The 19,722-nt window shown below is 43.6% G+C and overlaps 1 long non-coding RNA gene across 2 annotated transcripts in view; it reads left to right on the forward strand.

Annotated features, from left to right (window-relative positions):
• Positions 1 to 4,478: 4,478 nt before the first annotated feature.
• LOC113996330 overlaps positions 4,479 to 19,722 on the forward strand; it is a 33,071-nt gene continuing 17,827 nt past the window's right edge. For both annotated transcript variants that reach the window (XR_005564970.1, XR_005564969.1), the window contains exons 1-2: positions 4,479 to 4,569; positions 4,687 to 4,796. This is a non-coding gene — a long non-coding RNA (uncharacterized LOC113996330). The remainder of the gene's footprint in view (positions 4,570 to 4,686; positions 4,797 to 19,722) is intronic.

Genomic DNA, 19,722 nt, shown 5'->3' on the forward strand with positions numbered 1-19,722 from the left:
CACAGCTCTGTCAGTCAAAACTGTATCATAAATCACCTTTGCTAGAGGACTAAACTGGTGCTGTGTATGTTATCTTGATCCTGGTCTTTCAAAAAGGGGTTTGAGTTGCACCTCTATGTTATTTTAGAACAGCCGATAACCTGCATCAAAAAGTTCTGTTATTTATGAAAGGGGCATTAACATTTCAGGCCTTCAGCCTTAAAGAGGTCCCCTCTGTGCTGGTGTGGAGAGCACGTTGTCTCTTACCCCCTTGCCTAATGCAGATTTTAGGCTCGGGTGTAGCCAGGGCTGGAATATTGTTAAAGCTCTGTTGCATGTGGGAGTCTGAGGTGAAAGTGTATTCTTTTCCAGTGGAAACATTGTGATGCCTTGACAGGTGCATTTGGAAATCTCCCTTGTTGCTCAAGTTGGACAAACCAGTGGGGTTCACAAACATCCATAAAAGCAGTCAGGCAGCAGTCACCTCTCTTGTTAGCAAATTTGGCAGGAGGATCAAAGCTTAAACCAGTATAGGTGTTCCCTGCTTCTGCAGAGCACTGGTGTCTGGACTGGGATTGAACTGTGTAGGAAGTTTGCAAAACTGCTGGATACTGTGAACATAAAAGGAGATTTTACCTCTGGTATTCTCTGTTTTGAACAGCCATTCCTTAGGCTGCACCACAGGAAAGAGACCTCTGTGCAAGAATCATTTGAATGCATTGCAAAACAGATTCCTGCACATTCCTGTTGCAAAGAAAAATCAAAACACGTTTCACAAGCCCTTTTTGTTGGATACCACTGCCCACAATGCCCCAGTGCAATGTTAGAGGGACACTTCTGTGTACAGTTCCTATACTGGGTTTTGGCAGTGGAGTTGTGGGTGTTTCAAGCTGCTACTTCAATGGCAAGATTTTCATCATACTCTGCAGCACAAAAGTCATTTCTTTTCCTTGTCCTCCTCTTTTTTTCCCCTTCTGGTCCCTTTCCCCCCCTTCATGTTACTTTTTGTTGTTGTTTTAAGATTTGAATCTCAGCTGCCCTGGGAATGCTAATAGGGTTCAAAGACATATTCTATTCATCTTTTTAGCAAGCACAACCCCCCTCAACTCAGCTAAATTTAAGCCAAGTTCAAGTATAAATAGGTATAACGCACAGATTTCAATCATTTTGCAGTGGATGCATAAAGGCATGGCACAGTACTGGTAATTCCTGGGGAATGCTCAGGAACTTACTTGGAGCATGGCAGCCCTACCAGGTCTCCTGGGGGCTGGTGGCTTGGTTCATTTTCACTTGCTGTCACACAGGGAATTAGATATTCACTCAGAAAGTGCATTTGTTCCCTTGTTAAACAGTAGTAATGTACTCAAGTATGAAAATCACTTTTAAGCCTGTAATAAGACAACCCTTTTAGCCTTTCAGATGCTGTTACATTTGAAAAACAGTAATTCTGATAAAGCAATGGGAAGCTGTGTTTTGGAGTGTTTTTTGTAACCTTTTCAAATGGTAAGAAATGAAAGATGAAAAGAAAGGGAGGTACAATTTCTTGTCTGTTACAATTTTTGGTCATTTATCTGTTTTTCTCATTACCAGAGTGTTACATGTCAAGCATGTGGCCATTTTATATTTTGAATTTGGAAAAGTTTTATTGTGGAGAGGAGAATCCTGCTGTGGTTAGTGCTATATGCACAAAGATGTGAATTTATAGTTACTCCCATTCCTGTGGCTACAACAAATCGAAGTGGAAGGGAGAACTCTCACCATGCCAGTCAAGAAATAGAAAGATGTGAGGAGGGGAAAAAAAAGTTTAAGCAAGTTGGAAAGCCCAAGGAAAAAGAACTTTCCTCTGCTTTTTGCAGAGGAGGAGCTTTCCTTGGATCTTTGTTTAACCATGGTGATCAAGTGCTGTGCTTGTCCTGATCAAATGGCCTTCACACACATCCCCCTCTGTCACTGTGCATTTTTAAAGACTGTCTGATCAAAGCAACTCTTCTGAATGCTACATTGATTTACATCTTCTTGGTTCAGTAAAGTTCAGCGTGCTGGAAAAACTAAAAACCTGTTTTTCATACACTGGGTTTTTAAAACATATTTCCACCTCAGCTGGGAATGTTGCTTAGTTTGTCTTAAGGACTGTGTGACCTGGCGGGGTTTGTGCTGAAGTAAACCTCCTGGAGTCAGAGCTCCCTGGAAGTGGGTCCTCCATGGCCTGTGTGGGTTGTAGGTGTCCTGGTGGGGGTTGCTGTGGGGTTGGAGTTGAAGAACAGCCTGGGAGCCCGTGGCTTACCCCACTGTAGCGTCCCTCAGCAGAGATGCAATGGGGGCTCACTCTCTCCCTTGTGATCTTTTTTCTTTAGTGTCACAACAGGTAAGCCAGCCAACATCAAAGCCTCATTCCAGTTAAGCTCTGATGTATATTTCTCATTAACCACCTCTTAGGAATATTACACCTTCTACAAAGGCTCCTTTTATGTATGAAATAATTGGGTCAGGGTTTTTAATGATATTTTTCTGTTCAAGATAGATAAATGAAACGAGAGCTAGTTAATTGAACTTGGTGCTTTTCACAGCTGTTCTGTTCAAAGAAGTAACCCAAGCCAATCCTGGGATAGCTCAGCAGCCCAGTTTACAGAGCGGCCTGTGGGGAGGTAAAGTACCAGGGTCAAAATCCTGCTGTTCCTTGGAGTGGAGACTGGGCTCTGCTTTCCTCTACTTCAAAAACAGACCCAGGCTTCAGGCTACTTTTCTTTTTGTCTGCAGAAGATATGTGTATGAACAACTATGTGGGTATTTATACATAATGAAACAGTTCCAGTGGGAAAGGTGGATGAATCAGAATATTTGAATTTTGTAAATAAATTTCCTGACAGGTATTTCTGGTGGCAGTCAACCTGCCTGTTAAAAACAGCCTCTGTTACCTTCTCCTTTGAAGGTGGAAGATGGTGTGTCCTCCCCCTGCCCCCTCTGGTCTGGACTCCGAAAGACCTGCTTTCCACACTTCACAGCCCCTCTATCTGGGCAAAGGGCAGTTTGCTCATTTGTGGCTGGAGGAGGTCTTCCAAACTTCTGTCTTTGATGAAAAATTTTTGACATAATAAAAATATAATTCCAAAAGAATGGTTAATTTTGTCGTGCTAAGTGCCATGAGGAAATGCAGAGTACATGGAATACTAGACACAGATAATGGTCCTTATGGTCTAATGTTCTGTGATGTCATCCAAATATCTCTCCTTCCAGGAGAAGTGTGGTTTGAGGTGTATGTGCCACTCTAGCTTCAGTTCACACTTGGGTGACACTAGGGAGATTTCAGGGCAGGTTATTTAATGAAGACTGGTGAAATGTTCAGAACTACCTCAGCTCCTAAGCAGGGCTGGTGGGGAGTGGTTTATTTTATCAATTGTTTGCTTGCTTTCCACCTGGCTCTGAAGTGACCCAGACAGATGCTTGTGCTGACCCCAAAGACCAGGGTGTGAAGGGACAATGTGACAGGCCTGAGTAAAGGGCAGGGGGTGGCAGGTGGAATTGTGAATTTTTATGCTGGAATTGTGACAGCAGCTCTCGAGGGAGACCATGGAAGGCTTTGCTTCTGGCACCAGCAGTGACCTCAGCAGGCAGTGGTTTCTGGGTTGAAGGGTTAATTCATCCTGGGCTTGGCTCCCAGGCTCTTCTGCCCTCCCCTGAGCCAGCTGCAGAGGATGGACTTCCAAACTTCACATCTACCTCCCCTTTTCTTTTGGCTTGCTGCAAAGAAAAGCTCCTCAAGCTTGAGTTCTCCTCCTAAACCACTCCTAGGCAGAATGTTTTCTACCTTTATTAGTCTCATTTAAATAAGAAAGAGATTACTCCTGGCAGTGAGCACAGCTTATAGTAAACAGCTTTTGCTTTAATGCTTTGTTGAACAAGAAACAACATAATTATTTGCTTATAGAGAAACATGCATATGTGCTGTATTGAATCACTCCATGTGCTGGTGATGGGAGCAGGTTCATGCACTCAGATCGTTCTCTGAATACTGATAAAACAGGAAAGTACGTACCAGAAATGAAATTCCCATGGGGTTTTTGGAAATTTGTTGTAAAAAGGGATGACTGAAAAAAAAAACGGCAAAAGGCTTTTTGAGAATTACTGCTTTACCCTTTTTATGAAAGGATGGATTAAAGCATTCAAATTAAAAATCATTAAAGATTAATAAAGAAGAGAGGCAACAGGAATCATTTTAATTTCCTTCGTTACCGTACGTAATGATAGCCTTAGGGTAGAATGGGAAAAACAAGGGATAGATGAATAGAAATGTACCCATTAGAACTGTACTATTTTTGCTTCCCTTGACATGAATACATAGCTAAAAAAAATACGGTTACAGTACAAGTGCTCACTCTGTAAATAATTCAACTGTTAGCTGTCATAATGTACAGACCATAAAATGGCTGTGGGAGGAGTTCTCTTTCCGGGTTTTAGCTATTTGAACACCATGTTCATTGTCAGTTTAAGCACCTGCACCAAGCTCATCCCTGTAATGGAACCAGGAATGGACTTGGCTCCCTGACCTGCTGCCAACGTGTCACAGCACTTTTGTATCTGCATAAACAAAAGGTGAGGGTGAGCAGGGCATGGTTTGGGGGTGAGAGCAGGCTCTGCAGCACAGGGCCTCAGTGTCAGGGCAGGGGCAGAGCACGCTTTGTAAGTTTTTTGTATTACTACATTTTACAGCCCACAGAAAAGCACAGTTAAGCCCTGTGGATGGAAGGAGAAGCAGAGCCAACTGACTGGTACCTCTGTCTTTAATGAAATCCACTGTGCAGGAGGAGAGTGATGCCAAGGTGACGATGATAATGAATGGTTACTACACTGAGCTCTCTCTTCACTGACAACCCCCTGTTTTGGTAGGCTCAAGTCCCCTTAGTTGTGGGCATATTTACAGTGAAAATTCCTTTTTTCTTGATGTAGGTCTTGTACTCTGTTTGCTCTGAAGGTGCTTACTTGCAGCAGGCTAATTGCATGCTTCAAAGTCGTTAGTGTTTATGACACTGAGGAGCTGTAATGCTCTCAGGGCCGTGCTCATGACTGTTTGTACATGTATTTCCTGGCCTGTGTCATAATATATCCGGGTTTATGATTGCTAATGAACACAGAAGGCCAATTTGCAAAGCAGAGCAGATGGACACATAATCAGTCTAATGACTTAATGTCACAAATGAGATGACCTTGCAGCCACCTATAATTCATTTCTGCCAAGACTGTTTCCGAAACCTTAATACAGACTCTAAAGGCTGCTGCTCCTTCCCTCCTCACAGCAAATGCTGCAGCTGTACCACCCTCATCACATGGGTGTAGTTCAGAGTCCTGACCTGTGCCAACAGGAGGATGAGGTTTGCCTAAGAAACCTCCTGCTGCATTATGCCACCCTGCTGTTTTGTATTATCACTATGCCACACAGATGATCACTTTTTTCCTTGGAAGTTTAAAATCTTTCCTGAACACCTTGCTGTCATGTAGTTGTCTTTGTGTGTGCCACGTGTTCTGACATTTGTTTTTGAATTTAGCACCTTTAGCACCTCCTTTTCCTCAAATGTGTGTCACATCTCGTTGTGTAATTTTGTTCACAAAAATCATCCTTTTCTTATCCCTTTCCCCTTTAATATAGGAAAACATTTAGACCTGTGACGAAATACTCGTTAAATCAGTAGGACTTGGAGAGATGTTAATTTTTATGTTGTGCTGCAGCAATTTGAAAAGTTAGGGGCTCAGAAACCACCATGACCTTGCTTATTCCAAGTGACCAATTTTTTTTTTATTTTTATTTTTTTTTAATCCCTCTGTGCTGGTTTAAGAGTTAACCAGCAGGGGAAATGAACTCAACTCAAAGGAGAGATTATAAGTCAGAATAACAATTTACTAAAATAATACAGTAAGTACAATCATACAAACAAACAATTGGTCTTAACCCACAAAACCCAAATGTATAACCCAGTACCCTGGGGCATGAACAACGTGGTGTTCCTTGGGCCCCGCTTGAGTCCAAAGTAAAGGGAGAGGGGAAGAACCTGCTGGTGGGAGAGCGGTTGCAGTCTGGTCAAAAGTGGTGATTGCAGTGAGATGCCGGGGGAAGAGCCGTTGCAGTCTGGTCAAAAGTGGTGATTGGAGTCCAGTATAGGGTGGTGATCCAAGTCTGTTTGAGAGCGATGAGCCGCAGTCCTTCTCTGGATCCCACAGAGTGGTTAAAAATGTTCCAAGACTCCAAGATTATATATCCTGCAGTTCAGGCAGAAATGCTCAGCACTTCCCTCCGGGCGGGGAGTTCCACAAAGGGTGTGAGGACAGGAGCATCCTCCTATCTCACAGGCCTCTTAACACCTAGTTTATAGCCTGAGGAGTCAGGCTCTATGGTCAGATGGTGTAAATGGTTCATTGATAACAGTTTCTGGGAAATGGCATGGAAGGCTATAGAATACACAGTTTTGGGTTACACCCATACCCTGATGAACTGGTCTCAGTTGTCCTAACTAGGACATTATCCACCCCTTATTCTATGCCATCCATGTCATGCCCAAATTAACCCCCTTTAAAAAAAACTATATCCCTTTAAAACTATATACATCTATATATATATATATATATACAATGAAACATTACAGACCATTCTCACTCAGAATTAGGTTCCCTTGTGGTACACAACGTGTCTCCCCATCTTTTTGCATTACCCACCAGGTGGAACCAGGTCCCTGAGCAAAAACAATCCCTCGGATGGGTTTGCCTTTGCTTGAGGTGGGACTAATCCAAACAGTCTTCCCTAACATTCCTCTCATATGTACCACGGGGACCTTATCTCCATCTACAGTATGCAAAAGTTCTGATTGGGCAGGGCCAGCTCAATTGATGGAGCCTCGGGTGTTGACCAACCAGGTGGCCTTTGCTAAATGCATCTCCCAGTGTTTGAGAGTCTCTCCACACAGTGCCTTCAGGGTGGTTTTCAGCAGTCCGTTGCACCGCTCAACTTTTCCAGCAGCTGGTGCATGGTAGGGGATATGATACACCCATTCAATGCCGTGCTCTTTGGCCCAGGTGTCTACGAGGCCATTCTTGAAATGGGTCCCATTATCAGACTCAATTCTCTCTGGGGTGCCGTGTCACCACAGGACTTGTTTTTCAAGGCCCAGGATGGTATTCCGGGCAGTGGCATGAGGCACGGGGTATGTCTCCAACCATCCAGTACTTCCTTCTACCATGGTCAGTACATAGTGCTTGCCTTGGCGGGTTTTGGGGAGCGTGATGTAGTCAACTTGCCAGGCTTCCCCATACCTGTACTTTGACCACCGTCCACCATACCATAGAGGCTTCACCCGCTTGGCCTGCTTGATGGCAGCACACGTCTCGCAGTCATGGATGACCTGTGAGACAATGTCCTTGGTTAAGTCCACCCCTCGGTCACGAGCCCATCTGTATGTTGCATCTCTCCCCTGGTGACCGGAGGCATCATGGGCCCATCGAGCCAGAAATAATTCTCCTTTGTGCTGCCAATCCAGATCTACCTGAGAGACTTTAATCCTGGCGGCTCGGTCCGCCTGCTCATTGTTACAATGCTCCTCATTAGCCCGTTTCTTGCGTACATGAGCATCTACATGACCGACTTTCACACTCAGCTTCTCTACCCGGCCAGCGATGTCCTGCCACATCTCTGCCGCCCAGATGGGTTTCCCTTGGCGCTGCCAGTTGGCCTTTTTCCATCGCTCCAGCCATCCCCACAGAGCATTGGCCACCATCCATGAGTCAGTGTAGAGATAGAGTCTTGGCCACTTCTCTCGTTCAGCTATATCCAAAGCCAACTGAACGGCTTTAAGCTCTGCAAACTGACTCGACCCACCTTGTCCTTCAGTCGCTTCTGCAACTCACCGTGTGGGACTCCATACAGCTGCCTTCCATTTTCGGTTTGTCCCTACAATGCGGCAGGAGCCATCCGTGAAGAGCACATATCGCCTTTCATCTGCTGGTAGCTTGTCATATGGTGGGGCCTCTTCAGCCCGTGTCACCTTCTCCTCCTCTTCTTCAGAGGATAGTCCGAAACTCTCACCTTCGGGCCAATTGGTGATAATTTCCAGAATCCCAGGGCGATTAGGATTTCCTATCCGGGTTCGCTGCGTGATCAGAGCGATCCACTTACTCCACGTGGCATCGGTGGCATGATGTGTGGAAGGAACTCTTCCCTTGAACATCCAGCCCAGCACTGGTAGTCGGGGTGCCAGGAGGAGCTGCGCTTCGGTGCCGATCACTTCTGAGGCAGCTCGAACTCCTTCATAGGCAGCCAGGATCTCTTTCTCAGTTGGTGTATAGCTGGCTTCAGATCCTTTGTATCCCCGACTCCAGAATCCCAGCGGTCGTCCTCGGGTCTCCCCAGGCACTTTCTGCCAGAGGCTCCAAGAAGGGCCATTCTCCCCGGCTGCGGTGTAGAGCACGTTCTTCACGTCCTGTCCTGTCCTTACTGGCCCAAGGGCTACCGCATGGGCAATCTCCTGTTTAATTTGTTCAAAGGCTTGTTGTTGTTCGGGGCCCCACTGGAAATCATTTTTCTTCCGTGTCACAAGGTAGAGAGGGCTTACAATCTGACTATACTCAGGGATATGCATCCTCCAAAAGCCCACAGCACCTAAGAAAGCCTGTGTTTCCTTCTTGCTGGTTGGTGGGGACATGGCTGCTATTTTGTTAATCACCTCCATGGGAATTAGGCGGCGTCCATCTTGCCACTTCACTCCTAGGAACTGAATTTCCTGAGCAGGTCCCTTGACCTTACTCCGTTTAATGGCAAAACCGGCTCTTAGGAGAATCTGGATGATCTTCTCTCCTTTCTCGAAGACTTCGCCCGCCGTGTTCCCCCATACAATGATGTCGTCAATGTACTGTAGGTGCTCTGGAGCCTCACCCTTTTCCAGTGCAGTCTGGATCAGTCCATGGCAAATGCTGGGACTGTGTTTCCACCCCTGAGGCAGTCGATTCCAGGTGTACTGCACACCTCTCCAAGTGAAAGCAAATTGTGGCCTGCACTCCGCTGCCAAAGGAATGGAGAAAAAGGCATTGGCAATGTCAATGGTGGCATACCACTTGGCTTCCTTGGACTCCAGCTCATACTGGAGCTCCAGCATGTCCGGCACAGCAGCACTCAGGGGTGGTGTGACTTCATTGAGTCCACGGTAATCCACTGTCAGCCTCCACTCTCCGCTGGACTTACGCCCTGGCCATATAGGGCTATTAAAGGGTGAGCGAGTCTTGCTGACCACCCCCTGGGTCTCCAGTTCACGGATCATCTTATGTATAGGGGTCACAGAGTCTCGGTCGGTGCGGTATTGCCGACGGTGCACTGTTGCTGTGGCTATTGGTACCAATTGTTCTTCAACCTTCAGCAGTCCCACAGCAGAGGGGTCCTCTGAGAGACCAGGCAAGGTGTTCAACTGTCTAATTTCCTCCGTCTCCACAGCAGCTATGCCAAAAGCCCAACGAAGTCCTTTTGGGTCTTTGAAATACCCACTCCTCAGGTAATCTATACCAAGGATGCACGGGGCCTCTGGGCCAGTCACGATGGGGTGTCTGTGCCATTCCTTCCCAGTCAGGCTCACTTCAGCTTCCAGTACAGTCAGCTGTTGGGATCCCCCTGTCACCCCAGAAATGGAGATGGATTCTGCCCCTACGTATCTTGATGGCATTAAAGTACATTGTGCGCCAGTGTCCACTAAGGCCTTATACCTTTGTGGCTCTGATGTGCCAGGCCACCGAATCCACACTGTCCAATAGACTCGATTGTCCCTCTCCTCTACCTGGCTAGAGGCAGGGCACCCCTAGTCCTGGTCATGGTACTCATTGTGCTCTTCTTGTGGGTATGACCTGGAGGTCCCTTCAAGAGGATCAGACGTATCATCATTCCTGTACCGTCTGGAGTCTTGCCCACAAGAGACTGGAGCAACGTTTACCCTTGGAGAGTTCTTTATGGTACTTGTTCCTCTTTTCAGTTCACGTACCCGGGCTGCTAAGGAAGGGGTGGGTTTCCCATCCCACTTCCTCATATCTTCTCCGTGCTCACGGAGGTAAAACCATAGATTGCCACGTGGAGTGTACCTTCTCTCCTTAGCTGGGGGACGCTGGCTCCTAATAGCAGAGACTCTTGTTTGTCCTGGTGAGATATGGAAGATCCCTTCCTTAATTTCCTCTCTTAGCTTCTGGTGTCCCTCTTCAATTTTCTCTTCCAGGCTTCTGACGTGTTCAGCCAGTTTGGTTTCCACAGATGAGACGTGGGCTCGTAATGGGGCGGTGACAGTGTCTTCATACATCCTGAGTTTACTAACCAATGCTCCCACCTTGTCCTCTCCCTCCCTCCATTGCAGCGTTGCTAAGTAGCGGGAATACATTTCTGGCCCAAGTCGTGCAAACTTTAACCACATCTGGGAGGTGCACTGTACGCCATCTGGACTTTTAGGAAATCTTTCATCATCTGAAAAGATTATCTCCAGTACAGCTAACTCCCTTAAGCACCGGATACCTTGTTCCATCGTGTTCCACTGTCCTTGCTGTACGTGGAGGTCCTCCTTGCAAAGGTATCTCTCCCTCACACTGCACAACAGTCGCCGCCAGAGGCTGAGAGTTTCCTGCCTCCTTCCAATCCCCTGATCAATGACTACATCTCGAGACAGGGACCCCAGCTGTCTGGCTTCACTCCCATCTAGGATTGTATCGTTAGCTGCGGCATCCCAGATTCGGAGCAGCCAGGTCAGAATGGACTCGTTCGCCTGTCGTGTGAACTCTCTCCGGAGCTCGCGTAGCTCACCCAGGGATAGGGACCGAGTGATTATTTCTGGCTCTGTCTCCTCCAGTGGATGTGAAGGTCCTGCCTCTTCGTCATCATTTGCTATACGGACTGATTTAGTCTTTGATTTCCTTTTCTGGACAGGGGCGACTGCTATTGGTTTTGGTTGTTCTTCTGGCTCCTCGATGGTTTGTGTGGACACGGTGCCGGTTGGTTTATTTCTTTCTCCCTCTGACTCAGCTGTGGTTTGGGTGGACGTGGTGCCTGCGGATTTGGTCCTTCTCTCCTCCCCCTGACAGTGCTGTACCATGTCAAGTAGTGTCCGGTAGGCAGTGGCCAGGGCCCAGCAGGTTGCTGTGAGCTGGCCATCTCTGGAGCTGCCAGAGCATTTTCCCTTCACCAGTCTTATCATGCTAACAGGATCCTGCAGTTGTTCAGGGGTGAATTTCCAGATCATTGGAGGAGAAAACTTCTCCAAATACTGGCTGATGTCCTCCCACTTCCCGTGCCACTCAGCATTATCTGCTCCCAGGGCAGGTGTCCAGACAACCTCCCTAGAAGGCCCTGTTCTGACCCTAAACATGGTGTACACAGTACAGAGCAGACAGAGCAACACTAACAATAACATTATACTGTCCTTAACATCAAAAGGGAACTCAATATTTTCAAAAACTGTTGTAGCAGGTCTGAAGGGGAAGAAGGAGGTGAGAGGCTGGAAACAACCATCCCCCCTGTTCCCCCAAAGGGCTGGGTACGATTTTTAATGAAGCCCCAGAGGTAGCAACCCAAACCAGGACAGGCAAACAGGACTGAATACACATTTACAATGAAACTCATTGCTTCTGATGTTAGAATGACATAATCATAATATACTAATAAAGCAATTTGGATCCCTCTCCCTGGTCTTAAAGAGAGCATCAAAACAGGCAAATAATGCCCCATCTGTGGAAATATGAACAGGCTCAAATACAACATCCATGTGAATGCATCAAACAACATGGTGATCAGGGAGTTTCTATATCCAAATAGACAAATGCTTAAAGTGAAATTGTGATTCTGACTTCTCTCTCTCTGCCCCACGTTGGGCGGCCAAAAAATGTGCTGGTTTAAGAGTTAACCAGCAGGGGAAATGAACTCAACTCAAAGGAGAGATTATAAGTCAGAATAACAATTTACTAAAATAATACAGTAAGTACAATCATACAAACAAACAATTGGTCTTAACCCACAAAACCCAAATGTATAACCCAGTACCCTGGGGCATGAACAACGTGGTGTTCCTTGGGCCCCGCTTGAGTCCAAAGTAAAGGGAGAGGGGAAGAACCTGCTGGTGGGAGAGCTGTTGCAGTCTGGTCAAAAGTGGTGATTGGAGTCCAGTATAGGGTGGTGATCCAAGTCTGTTTGAGAGCGATGAGCTGCAGTCCTTCTCTGGATCCCACAGAGTGGTTCCAAATGTTCCAAGACTCCAAGATTATATATCCTGCAGTTCAGGCAGAAATGCTCAGCACTTCCCTCAGGGCGGGGAGTTCCACAAAGGGTGTGAGGACAGGAGCATCCTCCTATCTCACAGGCCTCTTAACACCTAGTTTATAGCCTGAGGAGTCAGGCTCTATGGGCAGAGGGTGTAAATGGTTAATTGATAACAGTTTCTGGGAAATGGCATGGAAGGCTATAGAATACACAGTTTTGGGTTACACCCATACCCTGATGAACTGGTCTCAGTTGTCCTAACTAGGACACCCTCAAAGTATCTTATTACTAAAATAGTTGCTTTTGTATAGCTTTTCAAAGAGGCATATTCAGATGTGCCTGTTGGTTTGCAGGGAGAAGTCAGGTCTCAGTTTCTATGGTGCTTTCCAGTGGATTTGTGAGAAGGCATGAAAGGGACTCAGTTATTCTGGCCTGAGGAGTGTTTGTTGATGTTTGTAAAAATGAATAGCTTTTCAGCTGGTAATCTCAGACCTATGAGCTTCTGCCATTCCTGTGTGGCAAAAATGTTCCTATTTTCCTTGTCGAAAAGAAAGAATCAATCACCACAAGAAGTAATTGCTCATTAGTGCAGAGGGGAGTGGGGTAATCATGTGGCAACAATTACTTAATGAGCTTCTGGTCTATTAATGTTGTCCTTAGTAGGTGCATTACTGAAAGAAAAGACATGAAGCACTAAAACTCCTTTCTAGGTCTCTATTTTATCTTTGCAGTTTTTCAGAAAGTTATAAATTAGGTTGTTACCTAACTGATTTATGGGATATGCTTATTGTGCCAGTAATTTTCTGCATCAGTTGTAAATTACCTTCTTTTATTTTGCCATCTGCATAATTATATTTTACCCTTTTGCCTGTGTGCATAATTTGTTACCCTGACAACCTTTATCATTCCAACATTTTTGTGGGTTTTGTCAATTTTTTCTCGTGAGAATGGGATACTGAAAAAATAGATATATAACCCAGTGATACGAAATTTTAAGCGAGAGCACTTTCTAAGGCTAAAATTAATTAACATGCCTGATTAAAATAAATGGAAAAATTGTTCTGTAACTGCACAAAGCTACAGGTAAAGTAGCCTTTTTATAAACTGGAGTTCATATGGAAAAATTGGCACTAGCAGTTTTTTTTTTTAATAGATTCACCCAGTTGAATTAGTTTGACTTATGGAAATGTGGGCAACTGTAGTCATTGTAGCATTATGTAGATGAGTGATAATATTGCCATTGATCATCTCCTTTTAAACCAATCTCTTTATAAAAATATCCATGGGGATCTCTGGTACAGGTTGGCTTTTCAAAAAAAGTTGCAAGACATCATTTCACATTTGCTTTAATTTCTGCACAACTCCTGTATAGCCTGTTGTAGGAGTGGAAGGATAGAAATTTGCCTCTTGTGTATATCTCTAAATATTGCCCTCTCTTTCCCTTGAGATATGTCTGTACATAGTGAGACAATAAACTGAAACAAAACCAAAACCAAAAGTGTCTCTGTTTTCCAGTATCAGAGGAGATCATATAGCTTTACTGGAATTAAATTAGCGTAAGGGGTTTTGTTTGTAATTTTACTGGATAAATGCTGTCCCACATCAGGCATTGACACATAAACTACATTGACATGATATAATGAAATAGGCAATGATAATGTCCTAGGGCAAAAATGAGAAGATGCTCTCTAAAACCTGATGCATTTGTAGAATTATTCTTTTTAGCATCAAGTTATGCCACCAGAGAAAGCAAGATAGTATAAGAAAATGGACCTTAAAACCTGCTTATAAATTTTATTTCTTAAACATGCTACATTTAGAGGAATTATTTTAAACTAACTTATTGAAGATGTAATCTTGTCAGAGAGAGCAATTTGATTGTCTGTCCCCTCTGGTGGTCTGTTGGCTAAGAGGGCCAAGACCATGTAGGTCCGTGTTAGTGGCTACGGATAGGTGTTCCTGTCCCTGTATGTGGGTATGAAATAGCTGCCTGGGCCTGACCAAGTTTAGAAAACCCTAAATATGATCTCTTAAGAAAAAACATTAGCATGGGTTTGGAAGTACAGTAGGAGGCATATTTATATATATTTAACAGACATTTCAACGCCTCTGTGACTCTGGCTGGATTTACTGCATGCTGTGTTTTCTTGCACCAGTCTGTGATGAGATTTGTAAATACTACTCCAAAGTAGTGATTTATTCATTGGGTAATAACTCATTTTCCAAATACCTTGCTGTTGTCATGGTAAAGATTATATTTGTTGAATTTTTAAAACAACAGTTTTATAACTAAACACACTGCAACTTCTGCAGATAGATTCTTTTAAATGCAGCACATCAGTGGTTTTGTTCCGTTTAAATTCAGTGTTTTATTTTGAGGGCAAACTTGCAGTTAGACTAACTTCTAATATCTTCTAATTTCAGTTAGATATTTGTAGTGTCTTGCATGTGTACAGCTCTCCTTTGTTTTATGGTTAAGGGCTCATCTCTGTGTTTTGGTGCTCGTTTGGGTTTGTTTGTGTAGGAACTGTAAGAACAGGTCACCTTATGGCAGCTTGTTTCTGTTAGTCATCAACGTGGATCCCAAATGTCTAATCTGGATGGAATCCAGCTGGTCCATCCATGACCTTGGCCAGTTACCTGTAATTATCTTCTTAGAGAGTTGTTCTTTATTCCCCTAAACCTTCCTTGGCCTTAGACTATTTAACATGTCAAAACACTAAAACTGTTGTTTCACACTCTGTTTTCTGTGAATGTGTCTCATTTGAGGTCTTTAAACGTTGCAGATTTCCAGCCTAACAATTTCAGCAACTGTCAACAATGCATTTTGGAATCAATGCATTACTGATATGGAAAGTTGGCAGGAAGTCCTGGATTTGGAGATACTCAGGTTGAGGGTGTTTACTTAGCTGGAAGAAAGGGCAGGATGAATTTTGCCAGTGTTCCATAAACCATATATATCAGATTTTTTTTTTTTTTCAGACCAGAACTCCACGAACCTGGAGTTTACAATCTATTAATTGGATGTAAGAAAAAAAATTCAGCTCTTCATATTGATTTAATAATGAATTATAAAACCGTAGCTGAAAGAGACTGGGTGCACTATTAGTCTTTTAGGTCTTGTTTACTAAAGCTTCAGAGATGGGATAAGAAATGAAGAAGCAAAGTTCACTTACAAAAATAACTTCTGGCAGGCACGATCTTAGAAATTTTGTCAGCTGGTGATTTTGGAAGGTAGTTGCATCAATATTGCCAGGATGTGAGAATCACTTGCTAGACCTGAAGTTCAAACAATTGTGAAGTATCAAGAAAAAATCAGCAAGCACAATTAACATTAAATGCCCTCCTGCATTTCTTTCACCTCCTGAGAAGTTACTATGAGTTGTCTTTTCTTGCATATATCTCTTAGGATTTATAACAACTTCACTGATCTGTGATCTGAGAGTTGATCTGTAGTGTTTAAATATAATCCTGACATGGGTGACAAGATCCTTTGAGATACACAGGTTAACATTTCCATTTAATGCCACGGATTGTAGATTTTACCATCAGCAAATTACTTTGAAAGAATACATGTTGCTTCACACACAAAATAATAACTAATGATGGTAGATAATATATTTAAGAATTAAAAGAAGTACTAACGTTCACAAACTGGAGGTATTTCAGAAGCTGATGCAAACGGGCACCTCTTGGACTAATGTGCTTTTTTGCTTGTATATAACATGGAAGGGTGCTCCAACATCAAAGTAAAACCTTTGTTTAAATGTTTGTGCTTCGGAGATGTAGATAAGTGAATTTGCAGGATTGTGAATTAGAATTACTTAGTTGAGTGTGCAGTAGCATAGGAAAAAGGAGAAATAAGAACTGCTAAAGACTTGGCATTTGGATAATGCCAGGCCAGTTGGCAGCTACTAAACCTAAATTATTAGAAACAAACAATCCCTTTCTTCCTAAATGAATCTGTTGACTTCCAGTTAACCTTTATGCTTTGGTGACTACAGCATAGCACTTACTGCTTATGTTAAGCAAATTCTTTATTTGCATCTGGGTTCTGTGTGCAGTAATATAAAGCAGCTCAATGACAACACTTGGATGAGGTGTCTTTCTAGCTCCCTGTCTTGTGCCACTGAGTTTTAGTATGTTTTTTGCCTGCATGTTACACAGCTACTAAGGAGTTACTCACCTGTAAAGTGCTGGCAGCATGGCCATCCCTGCTCCCAGCTTTTAGGGATGGCCAAAGGGAGCTTGGTGAGTGCATTTACATGAACTTCTCTAGGTCTGTCTGATTAGAGCTGAAGTTGCCTCCTAATTTATTGCCTCTAAGCAAACTCCATTAGTGTTCTGAGAGACTCTAGTTTGATGTAAGTGGGCTCTACATAGGGCTTCATGTCATTACACAGCTGTGTTCTCTGGTTCTTGGAGGGAACACACTGGATTCTTGCAATGAGACTGGAATTATAAGCCTGATGCAGGAATTAATGGATGGTATTCTGTTCTGTAAGTTATAAGGGAAATTGCAATAGAAAATGATAATGGTTCCAAAGGGCCTCAGCAGTTATTAGTCTTATCATCCTTCTTCCTTCTGTCACCTCCCAGAGTCAGAAGCTGATGTGGAAACAGCGACCATAATAGTGGGGAAAAAATCAATAACTGCAGCATCTTGGTGAATTCAAGGCTGCCGTGGCTTTGTGACAACAACAACACTCTGAAGCCTCAAAGCCTGATGGAAAAGAATTTGAAAAATCCTTAGATCTAAAAAAAAAGCCCATGTGGTGTACAAAATGATCACAAGAGCTTTGTGTAGCTATACAAATAGAAGAGTTTTCTCATAACACTGAGGTGATAGTAAAGAAGCCTCCCTATATAAAAATTTATTATTTCCTCAGAAGTTAAGACAGATTGTGTTTTCTACAGGAATTTCATAGTTCTAAATACTAAATCTGAAGGGGGAAAAAAAAGACATTTAAGGTAACACTTGAATTACAGTGAACTATTAGGGAAGATGCCTGATTTCACTTTTCATTCTTTAGTCACCTTTTTTTTTTGAGAAAAAAAGTCTAGAGTTGGGGTAAATGATACTGCACTGGGTTTTCAGTGACTCTTCTGCCCACCTGAAGGTGGAAGCTGCCCTGATCCCTTCCCAGTTCTGTGTGGTAGCAAAGTCAATGTCCACAAGATCTCAGCTGCCCATGATTGCAGATGGGTACAATATATAATATCTCCTGAGCATTTCTAAAATGCATGGCCCATATAAAACTGTGTTTCCCTAAGGTATTTACACATTCTGAGCGTTCCCACTGAGGTGTGTGAGAGCTTTGCTGCAGTGCCTACCCAAGCAATGACACTGCTGCACTGGCACTTGGTAGATGACTTCCCTGAGCAGGCAGAAGGGCTTTTGGGGGTTTTGTGATGCTTGTTTCTTGGAGAGAGGAGCAAGATCATATTAAACCCAAGTAGTTGTCTTTTCCCTTCCATGTGGTGTCTCCTTGTCATTCCCTCTATAGTTTTATCCTGTGAAGTCTATTCAATAGCAGAAGCCAGAGAGGAATCTGACTGATTTGCAAACAGGAGTGCAGGCAATGTATTTTTCAGACCTAAGTTTTTTTTTTATGTCCTTGCTTATTTTTTGCAATCTTCACCTTAAAACAAGTACATCTCAGAAAAGGTTAATTTTGTCAGTTAATTTGATGGTACAGGTTCTAATCTTGCATTCTGAGCATGTGTATAACAAAGGCTGTAGTACAGAGAAAATTAGAGGTGTACTAGTTTTTCTTTATTCTTGATTATAGAGTTCAGTGCTTGCACTGCTCCCTTCGCTGAAAGAGCCCTGTAATCACCCTCTGCACTTCCTTTTTATGCTCTCCCACTACTCAATTAAGAACTCATTAAACTGCACACCTGCAGTGCCTTTACCCCCGAACTGTAGTTTTTAACCCCCTACTTCCTCATAGTTATAATGCAGCCTGTGGATTACCAGACTTCAGCCAAGTAAAAATGACAGTAAAACTTATTTATGACAATAAAACTTCTGCATTGTTTAAAGCCAGTTCATAAACAAGAACTGAAGGGTTCTTTTGGGAGCATTGAGGACTAGAAGTTTTATATTCCTTGACTTTCTGAGTTAACAGGACAAGGCAGAGTGCTAACTGATGCTTGACTATAGTATGTGGTGAATAACTGTGGTGGGGTGATGCTCCCATTGGATTGAGGTGACAGAACATAGGCTTAGGGACCTGCTGTAATGTTTTTGTTGGATGTAACTTGTGAGATGACACTGGTTACTGCCTTTTTTTGTGTCCATTCTTGGCATATGAGCTTTATTAGATCTTGGAGGAAATGTTTTGATTCAGGTTCATCTGCTGCAAGTAGCAGGAGTTTAGGGCTTTACCACGGTGTTTAGCAGAGGTTCCCTAAAGTAGCACTGGCTGCGTGCTCTTAGTGCTCAGCTGTGTTTGAGGAGCAGTGTAAATATATAGGATTCACTGGGAAAACATCAGTACTTCGTGGCCCTGGCTTTTTTCTCCAGCCATAAGATTTCATAATTTCCTGATGAACACTTAGGATTTGCTAGTACAGCCAGAGAGGCAGCAAGAATAGTGAACTTACAGATTTGAACAATACAACCCTCAGCACTGAGTGATGTTTGCATATGAGCTCTGGGACTTGGGGTATTATTTTATAACATTTATAACATTTTATAACATTTATAATATTTATTTCCTTCCAAGTCCAGCATTTAACACAAACATAGAAGGTTTTATAATGCTTCCTTTCCAGAACTCTTTACGTACTGTAAGATCCCAATGGTAAAGGAGCTGCAAGAACTATCTCTTTTGCTTAAATAATGGTTTAGCATCCTAGGAATGGTTTCTACCATGTGCGTCTCTACAGTGCACTTTATGCACTTTTTCTGCCTACTCTGAATAAATTTTATGTGGCACTGCCAGGGAGTCATTCGAGTGCTTCCTCCTCTAAAGTTTTAGATGACAGTAAAACGAGGAATGGCAGGAGGGCAGAAAGAAAGAGGAGGTGATTGCAGGTTCTCATTATTTAGTAAGAGACAACAAAGACAGCTCAGAAGCAAAGGACAGCTGAAGGAGGAGTCCCAGGAGGGAAGACACAGGTGCTTCAGAAATGGGGAAGAGGAAGAAAGAGATGGTGGCAGCAGCCCAGACCTAAACCATATTCAGCAACATGCTGGTTCCTAGGCAAAAGGACCAGATTGGTTTCAGGGGTATTCAAAGGATATTCAAAATCTTTAAAGTTCTCAAGTGCTACTGCTACAGCCTGCAGGAGAATAAAGATTTCGAAAAGCAGCCAGGGATGAAGGTGTAGGAAGAGTCTCTCTCCCCCATAGGCTGGCTCTGTGTGTAATAACTGATAGTTCCCAATAGATGGCTCCCGAAATCCAGAGGGGACGGCAGTGCTCAGTGCACGTACCGGGTTACTGTCACGACCACCGATTCTATCGCATCGAGAGCCAGTGC

Source organism: Pipra filicauda, unplaced genomic scaffold, assembly GCF_003945595.2.
Source record: "Pipra filicauda isolate LSUMZ 115617 unplaced genomic scaffold, ASM394559v2 scaffold398_size834171_pilon, whole genome shotgun sequence".
In the NCBI taxonomy this organism is placed as follows: domain Eukaryota; kingdom Metazoa; phylum Chordata; class Aves; order Passeriformes; family Pipridae; genus Pipra; species Pipra filicauda.